The sequence below is a fragment of the Hemibagrus wyckioides genome, linkage group LG02, assembly GCF_019097595.1.
Source record: "Hemibagrus wyckioides isolate EC202008001 linkage group LG02, SWU_Hwy_1.0, whole genome shotgun sequence".
In the NCBI taxonomy this organism is placed as follows: Eukaryota; Metazoa; Chordata; class Actinopteri; order Siluriformes; family Bagridae; genus Hemibagrus; species Hemibagrus wyckioides.
The window spans coordinates 741,061-753,560 of record NC_080711.1 but is presented as its reverse complement, the minus strand read 5'-3'; the positions used below and the strand labels follow the sequence as shown (position 1 = coordinate 753,560).

The window sequence follows — 12,500 nt, the reverse complement described above, 5'->3', positions numbered from 1 at the left end:
CATGTACACACACACACATACACACACACTTACCCAGTTAATACACACATGTACACACACACACACATACACTTACCCAGTTAATACACACATGTACACACACACACATACACACACACTTACCCAGTTAATACACACATGTACACACACACACACATACACACACACTTACCCAGTTAATACACACATGTACACACACACACACATACACTTACCCAGTTAATACACACATGTACACACACACACATACACACACACTTACCCAGTTAATACACACATGTACACACACACACACACATACACACACACTTACCCAGTTAATACACACACACACTTACCCAATTAATACACACATGTACACACACACACATACACACACACTTACCCTGTTAATACACACATGTACACACACACACACACACACATACACACACACTTACCCAGTTAATACACACATGTACACACACACACACATACACTTACCCTGTTAATACACACACACACTTACCCAATTAATACACACACACCCAGTTAATACACACATGTACACACACACACACACATACACACACACTTACCCAGTTAATACACACATGTACACACACACACTTACCCAGTTAATACACACACACACTTACCCAGTTAATACACACACACTTACCCTGTTAATACACACACATACACACACTTACCCAATTAATACACACACACTTACCCTGTTAATACACACACACACACTTACCCAGTTAATACACACACACACACTTACCCAGTTAATACACACACACTTACCCAATTAATACACACACATACACACACACTTACCCTGTTAATACACACACACTTACCCTGTTAATACACACACACACTTACCCAATTAATACACACACACTTACCCAGTTAATACACACACATTTACCCAATTAATACACACACACACACACCCTGTTAATACACACACACTTACCCTGTTAATACACACACATACACACACACTTACCCAGTTAATACACACATGTACACACACACACTTACCCTGTTAATACACACACACTTACTCAGTTAATACACACACATACACACACACTTACCCTGTTAATACACACACACTTACCCTGTTAATACACACACACTTACCCTGTTAATACACACATGTACACACACACACTTACCCAGTTAATACACACATGTACACACACACACTTACCCAGTTAATACACACACACACTTACCCAGTTAATACACACACACTTACCCAATTAATACACACACACTTACCCTGTTAATACACACATGTACACACACACACTTACCCAGTTAATACACACATGTACACACACACACTTACCCAGTTAATACACACACACACTTACCCAGTTAATACACACACACTTACCCAGTTAATACACACACACACTTACCCAGTTAATACACACACACTTACCCAATTAATACACACACATACACACACACTTACCCAGTTAATACACACATGTACACACACACACTTACCCAGTTAATACACACATGTACACACACACACTTACCCAGTTAATACACACACACTTACCCAATTAATACACACACACTTACCCTGTTAATACACACACAATTACCCTGTTAATACACACATGTACATACACACACTTATCCAGTTATTACACACATGTACACACACACACTTACCCTGTTAATACACACACACACTTACCCAATTAATACACACACACTTACCCAGTTAATACACACACACACACTTACCCAGTTAATACACACACACTTACCCAATTAATACACACACATACACACACACTTACCCTGTTAATACACACACACTTACCCAATTAATACACACACACATACACACACACTTACCCTGTTAATACACACACACTTACCCTGTTAATACACACACATACACACACACTTACTCAGTTAATACACACACATACACACACACTTACCCAATTAATACACACACATACACACACACTTACCCTGTTAATACACACACATACACACACACTTACCCTGTTAATACACACACACTTACCCAATTAATACACACACATACACACACACTTACCCTGTTAATACACACACATACACACACACTTACCCTGTTAATACACACACACTTACCCTGTTAATACACACATGTACACACACACACTTACCCAGTTAATACACACATGTACACACACACACTTACCCAGTTAATACACACACACACTTACCCAGTTAATACACACACACTTACCCAATTAATACACACATACACACACACTTACCCTGTTAATACACACACACTTACCCTGTTAATACACACACATACACACACACTTACCCTGTTAATACACACACACTTACCCTGTTAATACACACACATACACACACACTTACTCAGTTAATACACACACATACACACACACTTACCCAATTAATACACACACATACACACACACTTACTCAGTTAATACACGCATGTACACACACACTTACCCAATTAATACACACACTTACACACACACTTACACACACACACCCAATTAATACACACACAATTACCCTGTTAATACACACATGTACATACACACACTTATCCAGTTATTACACACCCACACACACAAGTGCTATATACTGGTTCTACTGGTTCATCAAGGTTCTTATCTCCCTACTCTGGGTCTCATCTCCCCACTAATATTAATCTTAATACTAAACAGCACATTGTATTTTAACCCATTTACAGCTCCGGTTCATTTTAATCAAATAAATTAGTTTTCTTTATTCACTTATCTAGCAGTGATCTCTGAAAAGTGGTAAAGCTGTTGGATTTCACACACACACTCACACACACACACACACAGCAAAAAAAAATGTGCGTGAGTGATATTTTAAATGAAAACAGGTTACCCCACAGCTGTCTCTCTCTCTCTCTCTCTCATTCACACTCACACACACACACTCACACACACACACACACACACACACACACACACACTGAGTAAAGATCTATTTATAGTGTGTAGGGTTACGGTGTGCGCGTGCTGTTGTTGTAGTTCGTGTAGTGTGCGTAGTTTCACTCCAGAGGGCGCTCCAGACACTCAGAAACTTCACGAGCGCAAACAGGCACATTAAACAACTTTTATCAAGTCTCTTATATCGTTTCCGTACATATTTCTAATCACACAGAGCAGAGTGTGTACGTGTTTAAAGAGCAAATGTGTTAAAGCTAGAGAAATGTTGTTGTCCGCCATACCTGTGTTGATGATTCCAGCGTCAGCGCCAGGTCCAGGCGGCCATTCAGCGCTGATTCACTACAGAGAGGTACGCGTGTTTTACTACGTAACCTCTGAACACTGTACCCTCGGCTACGGATTCCACGCAGAACTTCGCCAAACTTTACCGGCTAAACGCCACAGACTTGTTTTTTGCTTTTAAAGTAACAGTGTAAAAACTGACCTCGGTGTCAGTTCTATGACACGAGTAAATCCACATTTAGTCTGTAATATTGAAGGTAAATCCTGTTATTTGTAAATAAATCTCTCTACCTCTCTCTGTTACACTCTACTGTGTGGTGGATTGTTTGGCTGAAGCTCCGCCCCCTGTTGCATTCTGATTGGTCGCCGAGTGACTCGCATACTACTGTACTAACTAGCACGCTACCCTGGTTGCTACGCAGCGCCGCCCAGCTGCGAAGGCAAGCCTACGTCACGAACTGCATACTACACTACTAAATAGTATGGAGGCTACAAGCGTAAAGCCACCACTGCTAACCTCTTCGGCTAACGCTGAGGAGATGGGATAAAACGACGGGAATGAGAATGCTTGCTAAATGTTGTTCTTGACCACCATAAAGTTTACTTTAAATTGTATAGTAAGCTTTAAGTGAGTTGATAATTTACATTTGTCCCTTCAGAGGTTTTGTAGAAATGAATATACAGTCACGAAGTTTGGTATTTACCGTAAATACGTGTTTATAAGAGCAGAATCATTCCTTAAAATTTATAAATAGCAGCAGGAAGCTCCAGCTGGTTTCATCTATTTCTGACCCTAGAGTGTTCGAGATGTGACCATTTCCATACTTATATACAGTATTCATTAGCTGTGGTGTGTATAAAATAAAAAGGCATTGTGTAATGAAGGAATAAAGTGCTTGGGGTTGTGCTGTTAGAGGAAAATAATCAACAACTGGACAGTGTGATGAAGCGTAGTTACTGCTACCACCTATACTACCTATACCACCTGTACTACCTATACCACCTGTACTACCTATACCACATATACTACCTATACCACCTGTACTACCTATACCACCTGTACTACCTATACCACCTGTACTACCTATACCATCCTGTACTACCTATACCACCTGTACTACCTATACCACCTGTACTACCTATACCACCTGTACTATCTATACCACCTGTACTACCTATACCACATATACTACCTATACCACATATACTGCCTATACCACCTGTACTACCTATACCACATATACTACCTATACCACCTGTACTACCTAGACCACCTGTACTACCTAGACCACTATATACTACCTATACCACCTGTACGACCTATACCACCTGTACTACCTATACCACATATACTACCTATACCACAGATACTACCTATACCACCTGGACTACCTATACCACATATACTACCTATACCACATGATACTACCTATACCCTATCTACCTAGACCAGCCTGTACTACCTATACCACATATACTACCTATACCACATATACTACCTATACCACCTGTACTACCTATACCAACATATACTACCTATACCACATATACTACCTATACCACATATACCTACCTATACCACCTGTACTACCTATACCACATATACTACCTATACCACATATACTACCTATACCACCTGTACTACCTATACCACATATACTACCTATACCACCTGTACTACCTATACCACATATACTACCTATACCACCTGTACTACCTATACCACATATACTACCTATACCACCTGTACTACCTATACCACATATACTACCTATACCACATATACTACCTATACCACCTGTACTACCTATACCACATATACTACCTATACCACCTGTACTACCTATACCACCTGTACTACCTATACCACATATACTACCTATACCACCTGTACTACCTATACCACATATACTACCTATACCACATATACTACCTATACCACCTGTACTACCTATACCACATATACTACCTATACCACATATACTACCTATACCACATATACTACCTATACCACCTGTACTACCTATACCACATATACTACCTATACCACCTGTACTACCTATACCATCCTGTACTACCTATACCACATATACTACCTATACCACCTGTACTACCTATACCACCTGTACTACCTATACCACATATACTACCTATACCACATATACTACCTATACCACCTGTACTACCTATACCACATATACTACCTATACCACCTGTACTACCTATACCACCTGTACTACCTATACCACATATACTACCTATACCACATATACTACCTATACCACCTGTACTACCTATACCACATATACTACCTATACCACCTGTACTACCTATACCACCTGTACTACCTATACCACCTGTACTACCTATACCACCTGTACTACCTATACCACATATACTACCTATACCACCTGTACTACCTATACCACCTGTACTACCTATACCACATATACTACCTATACCACATATACTACCTATACCACCTGTACTACCTATACCACATATACTACCTATACCATCCTGTACTACCTATACCACATATACTACCTATACCACATATACTACCTATACCACCTGTACTACCTATACCACATATACTACCTATACCACCTGTACTACCTATACCACATATACTACCTATACCACCTGTACTACCTATACCACCTGTACTACCTATACCACCTGTACTACCTATACCATCCTGTACTACCTATACCACCTGTACTACCTATACCACCTGTACTACCTATACCACCTGTACTACCTATACCACATATACTACCTATACCACCTGTACTACCTATACCACATATACTACCTATACCACATATACTACCTATACCACCTGTACTACCTATACCACATATACTACCTATACCACCTGTACTACCTATACCACATATACTACCTATACCACCTGTACTACCTATACCACATATACTACCTATACCACATATACTACCTATACCACCTGTACTACCTATACCACATATACTACCTATACCACATATACTACCTATACCACCTGTACTACCTATACCACATATACTACCTATACCACCTGTACTACCTATACCACCTGTACTACCTATACCACATATACTACCTATACCACCTGTACTACCTATACCACCTGTACTACCTATACCACATATACTACCTATACCACCTGTACTACCTATACCACCTGTACTACCTATACCACATGTACTACCTATACCACATATACTACCTATACCACCTGTACTACCTATACCACCTGTACTACCTATACCACATATACTACCTATACCATCCTGTACTACCTATACCACATATACTACCTATACCACATATACTACCTATACCACCTGTACTACCTATACCACATATACTACCTATACCACATATACTACCTATACCACCTGTACTACCTATACCACCTGTACTACCTATACCACCTGTACTACCTATACCACATATACTACCTATACCACCTGTACTACCTATACCACATATACTACCTATACCATCCTGTACTACCTATACCACATATACTACCTATACCACCTGTACTACCTATACCACATATACTACCTATACCACCTGTACTACCTATACCACATATACTACCTATACCACCTGTACTACCTATACCACATATACTACCTATACCACCTGTACTACCTATACCACCTGTACTACCTATACCACATATACTACCTATACCACCTGTACTACCTATACCACCTGTACTACCTATACCACATATACTACCTATACCACCTGTACTACCTATACCACCTGTACTACCTATACCACATATACTACCTATACCACCTGTACTACCTATACCACCTGTACTACCTATACCACATATACTACCTATACCACCTGTACTACCTATACCACATATACTACCTATACCACCTGTACTACCTATACCACCTGTACTACCTATACCACATATACTACCTATACCACCTGTACTACCTATACCACCTGTACTACCTATACCACATATACTACCTATACCACCTGTACTACCTATACCACATATACTACCTATACCACCTGTACTACCTATACCACCTGTACTACCTATACCACATATACTACCTATACCACATATACTACCTATACCACATATACTACCTATACCACCTGTACTACCTATACCACATATACTACCTATACCACCTGTACTACCTATACCACATATACTACCTATACCACCTGTACTACCTATACCACCTGTACTACCTATACCACCTGTACTACCTATACCACATATACTACCTATACCACCTGTACTACCTATACCACATATACTACCTATACCACCTGTACTACCTATACCACCTGTACTACCTATACCACATATACTACCTATACCACCTGTACTACCTATACCACATGTACTACCTATACCACCTGTACTACCTATACCACATATACTACCTATACCATCCTGTACTACCTATACCACATGTACTACCTATACCACATATACTACCTATACCACCTGTACTACCTATACCACCTGTACTACCTATACCACATATACTACCTATACCACATATACTACCTATACCATCCTGTACTACCTATACCACCTGTACTACCTATACCACATATACTACCTATACCACCTGTACTACCTATACCACATATACTACCTATACCATCCTGTACTACCTATACTACCTATACTACCTATACCATCCTGTACTACCTATACCACATATACTACCTATACCACCTGTACTACCTATACCACCTGTACTACCTATACCACATATACTACCTATACCACATATACTACCTATACCACCTGTACTACCTATACCACCTGTACTACCTATACCACATATACTACCTATACCACCTGTACTACCTATACCACCTGTACTACCTATACCACCTGTACTACCTATACCACATATACTACCTATACCACATATACTACCTATACCATCCTGTACTACCTATACCACATATACTACCTATACCATCCTGTACTACCTATACCACATATACTACCTATACCACCTGTACTACCTATACCACCTGTACTACCTATACCACATATACTACCTATACCACATATACTACCTATACCACCTGTACTACCTATACCACCTGTACTACCTATACCACATATACTACCTATACCACCTGTACTACCTATACCACATATACTACCTATACCACCTGTACTACCTATACCACATATACTACCTATACCATCCTGTACTACCTATACTACCTATACCACATATACTACCTATACCACCTGTACTACCTATACCACCTGTACTACCTATACCACATATACTACCTATACCACATATACTACCTATACCACCTGTACTACCTATACCACATATACTACCTATACCACATATACTACCTATACCACCTGTACTACCTATACCACATATACTACCTATACCACATATACTACCTATACCACATATACTACCTATACCATCCTGTACTACCTATACCACATATACTACCTATACCACATATACTACCTATACCACCTGTACTACCTATACCACATATACTACCTATACCACATATACTACCTATACCACCTGTACTACCTATACCACATATACTACCTATACCACATATACTACCTATACCACATATACTACCTATACCATCCTGTACTACCTATACCACATATACTACCTATACCACATATACTACCTATACCACCTGTACTACCTATACCACCTGTACTACCTATACCACCTGTACTACCTATACCACATATACTACCTATACCACATATACTACCTATACCACCTGTACTACCTATACCACATATACTACCTATACCACATATACTACCTATACCACATATACTACCTATACCACATATACTACCTATACCATCCTGTACTACCTATAACACATATACTACCTATACCACATATACTACCTATACCACATATACTACCTATACCATCCTGTACTACCTATACCACATATACTACCTATACCACATATACTACCTATACCACCTGTACTACCTATACCACCTGTACTACCTATACCACATATACTACCTATACCATCCTGTACTACCTATACCACATATACTACCTATACCACATATACTACCTATACCACATATACTACCTATACCATCCTGTACTACCTATACCACATATACTACCTATACCATCCTGTATTACCTATACCACATATACTACCTATACCATCCTGTATTACCTATACCACATATACTACCTATACCATCCTGTACTACCTATACCACATATACTACCTATACCATCCTGTACTACCTATACCACATATACTACCTATACCATCCTGTACTACCTATACCACATATACTACCTATACCATCCTGTATTACCTATACCACATATACTACCTATACCACATATACTACCTATACCACCTGTACTACCTATACCACCTGTACTACCTATACCACATATACTACCTATACCATCCTGTACTACCTATACCACATATACTACCTATACCACATATACTACCTATACCAAATGTACTACCTATACCACATATACTACCTATACCACATATACTACCTATACCACATATACTACCTATACCACATATACTACCTATACCATCCTGTACTACCTATACCACATATACTACCTATACCATCCTGTACTACCTATACCACATATACTACCTATACCACATATACTACCTATACCATCCTGTACTACCTATACCACATATACTACCTATACCACATATACTACCTATACCATCCTGTACTACCTATACCACATATACTACCTATACCACATATACTACCTATACCATCCTGTACTACCTATACCACATATACTACCTATACCACCTGTACTACCTATACCACCTGTACTACCTATACCACCTGTACTACCTATACCACCTGTACTACCTATACCACCTGTACTACCTGTACCTCCTATACCAGAACATCCCTGTGTTTTATTCCTCTTATCACTCAACAGATTACAATTTATTAAAGAATGACACTTCATAGTTTTTCAATCAGTTTATAATTTCATTTAATCTCCATGAAACAAGTTAGTTCTTGTTCTTCTCCTGCGTTATGATCAGTTGCTCCACCTCTCCTAAAGTTGATAAGATGCTACAGAGAAAGTGCAAAGCGTAAAGGACATTATCGAGGGACGATGCTGCGTTGCCATGGTGACCTGTGCTGCACACTGTTCTGATATAACCTTTAGTGTAGCAGTATTGTGAGTGGGATGTTTATTATCGATGTGAAAGTCCAAGAGTCCAAAAATCAGATGCCCCATGATGAAGACGGGTATAAACAATGCTAGTTGAATATTTTATTCACACAGTACACAGAACAGCATCCACTCATACACACAGTGGAGATTACAGAGCTTTCTTTTTCTAGGGTGATTGTTGAATGCAGCCCTCTTTGTACACGATGTACATGTGTCCTCGCTCACCCCCCCCCAAACCCCGTCCAGCGTCACAACCAGACCAGACACTGGTACAAGGATTGGGAGAGGACGAGGAGACGAGACACGGGATGAACAGCGCTGACAGATGGCTGTGGACGAGAGAAAGGACAACACAAATGCAGCATCAGTAACACAAATTAGGAAATAAATCACCTGTGCATCAGACAATAAAACAAACAAACAAACAAATAAAAATATACAATATGCAAATTAAAAAGCAACACATGAATCCATAAGCTCAGCTAATCCTGATGACACAGAGCTGTAAAGCAGAGACGTTCATACTGCAGATACCAGCAAGAGGAAGAGAAGAAAACAACTGATCACCATCGTGAGAAAATACTGAGAGAAGAGAGAAGTGAGACGCATCAAGCAAACATCCGGAACAATCCTCCATCAGCACCTACAACCACTCTGAACATGCAGAAAAGAAAAGAAAAAAAAAGAAAACAAAACAAAAGCACATGCACAAGTCAAGCACAGACATGTTCCTGAAAGTTTTACTAACCAGATCAAGGGTATCTCTCTCTCTCTCTCTCTCTCTCTCTCTCTTTCTCTCTTAGTCTCTTTCACACACACACACACACACACACACACACACACACACGCACACTTACAGAGTTTCATCTTGAGTGATGATCTGTGCTCAGTCCCACGTCCCATGTCCTCGTCAGTGTGCTCGTCTCTGCTCTGCACCTCTGTCCCCTTGCCCTCTTCATCCCCACTTGCTTTATTTAGCTGCTGCACTTCCTGTGTGCGAGCCCCACCCACTGTCCCCACCCCGCCCCCGTCCCAGCGCGCTTCTCCTTCAACCCGTCCCGCGCTCCCTCTATCTGTCCCTCAGCCTCCCTATCGCTTTCCAAATCACTGTTTCCCCTGACACACCAACCAACAGGGACCGACACAGCCGGGTGGGGCACTTCCCCTCTGACAGGAAGCCAGCACAACACACACACACACACACACACACACACACACAAACAAACTCAAAAACACAAAAGACAAACTCAGAGAGAGAGAGAACGCTAAATAGAAGAACAAAGAGAGACACAAGAGAAAGACAGAAATTAAGACAGAGTGAGACAAAGAGAAAGAAACAAGACAGATTAAAAAAGAAGGGACATACGGAAAAAAAACATACAATAAGCTAGGGATAGATAGAGAGAAAATGAATGTCATAGAGGAAAAACAGAGAGAAAAGATACACAAGAGAGAAACAGTGAGACAGACAGAGACACAGACAGTGGGATACACCGATAGAGACAATAGGACATAAGACAAAAATTCAAAGTGAGACAGAAAAATAGACAATAAGGGGGGGAGAGAGAGAGAAAGACAGAGAGAGAGAGAAAGACAGACACAGAGACAGATGGACAGAAAGATGGACAGAGAGACAGACAGAGAGATGGAGAGAGAGACAGACAGAGATGGACAGACAGAGAGACAGACGGACAGACAGAGAGATGGACAGAGAGACAGATGTTTTAAATAGCTGTAATACATAATGATGTGGTATACATGAACATGACTTTAGTGCACTTCACATCTAGTTGAACAGAATCTCAGCTCAAAGCTTTAGTCCAGAGAAAAACTGTGTGTGTGTTTGTGTGTGCGTGTGTGTGTGTGTGTGTGGCAAGATGAACAGATAGTGGGCGTGACCGAGATGTCCGAGATGAGGTGAGCTGTAGATAAGTGAATGTGTGTCTGTGGGGGATTGTGGGAGACGTGACGGCGTGTTTGGAGCTTGTTAACAGCAGCT

At 40.2% G+C, this 12,500-nt stretch overlaps 1 protein-coding gene across 1 annotated transcript in view; it reads right to left on the bottom strand.

Moving 5' to 3' along the window:
- Positions 1-3,602, bottom strand: part of bcl2l12 (BCL2 like 12) — a 20,225-nt gene extending 16,623 nt beyond the window's left edge. Inside the window, exon 1 of the mRNA XM_058405192.1 lies at positions 3,260-3,602. The gene's annotated coding sequence lies outside the window, so the exon portion shown is untranslated. The remainder of the gene's footprint in view (positions 1-3,259) is intronic.
- Between the last annotated feature and the right edge of the window lie 8,898 nt (positions 3,603-12,500).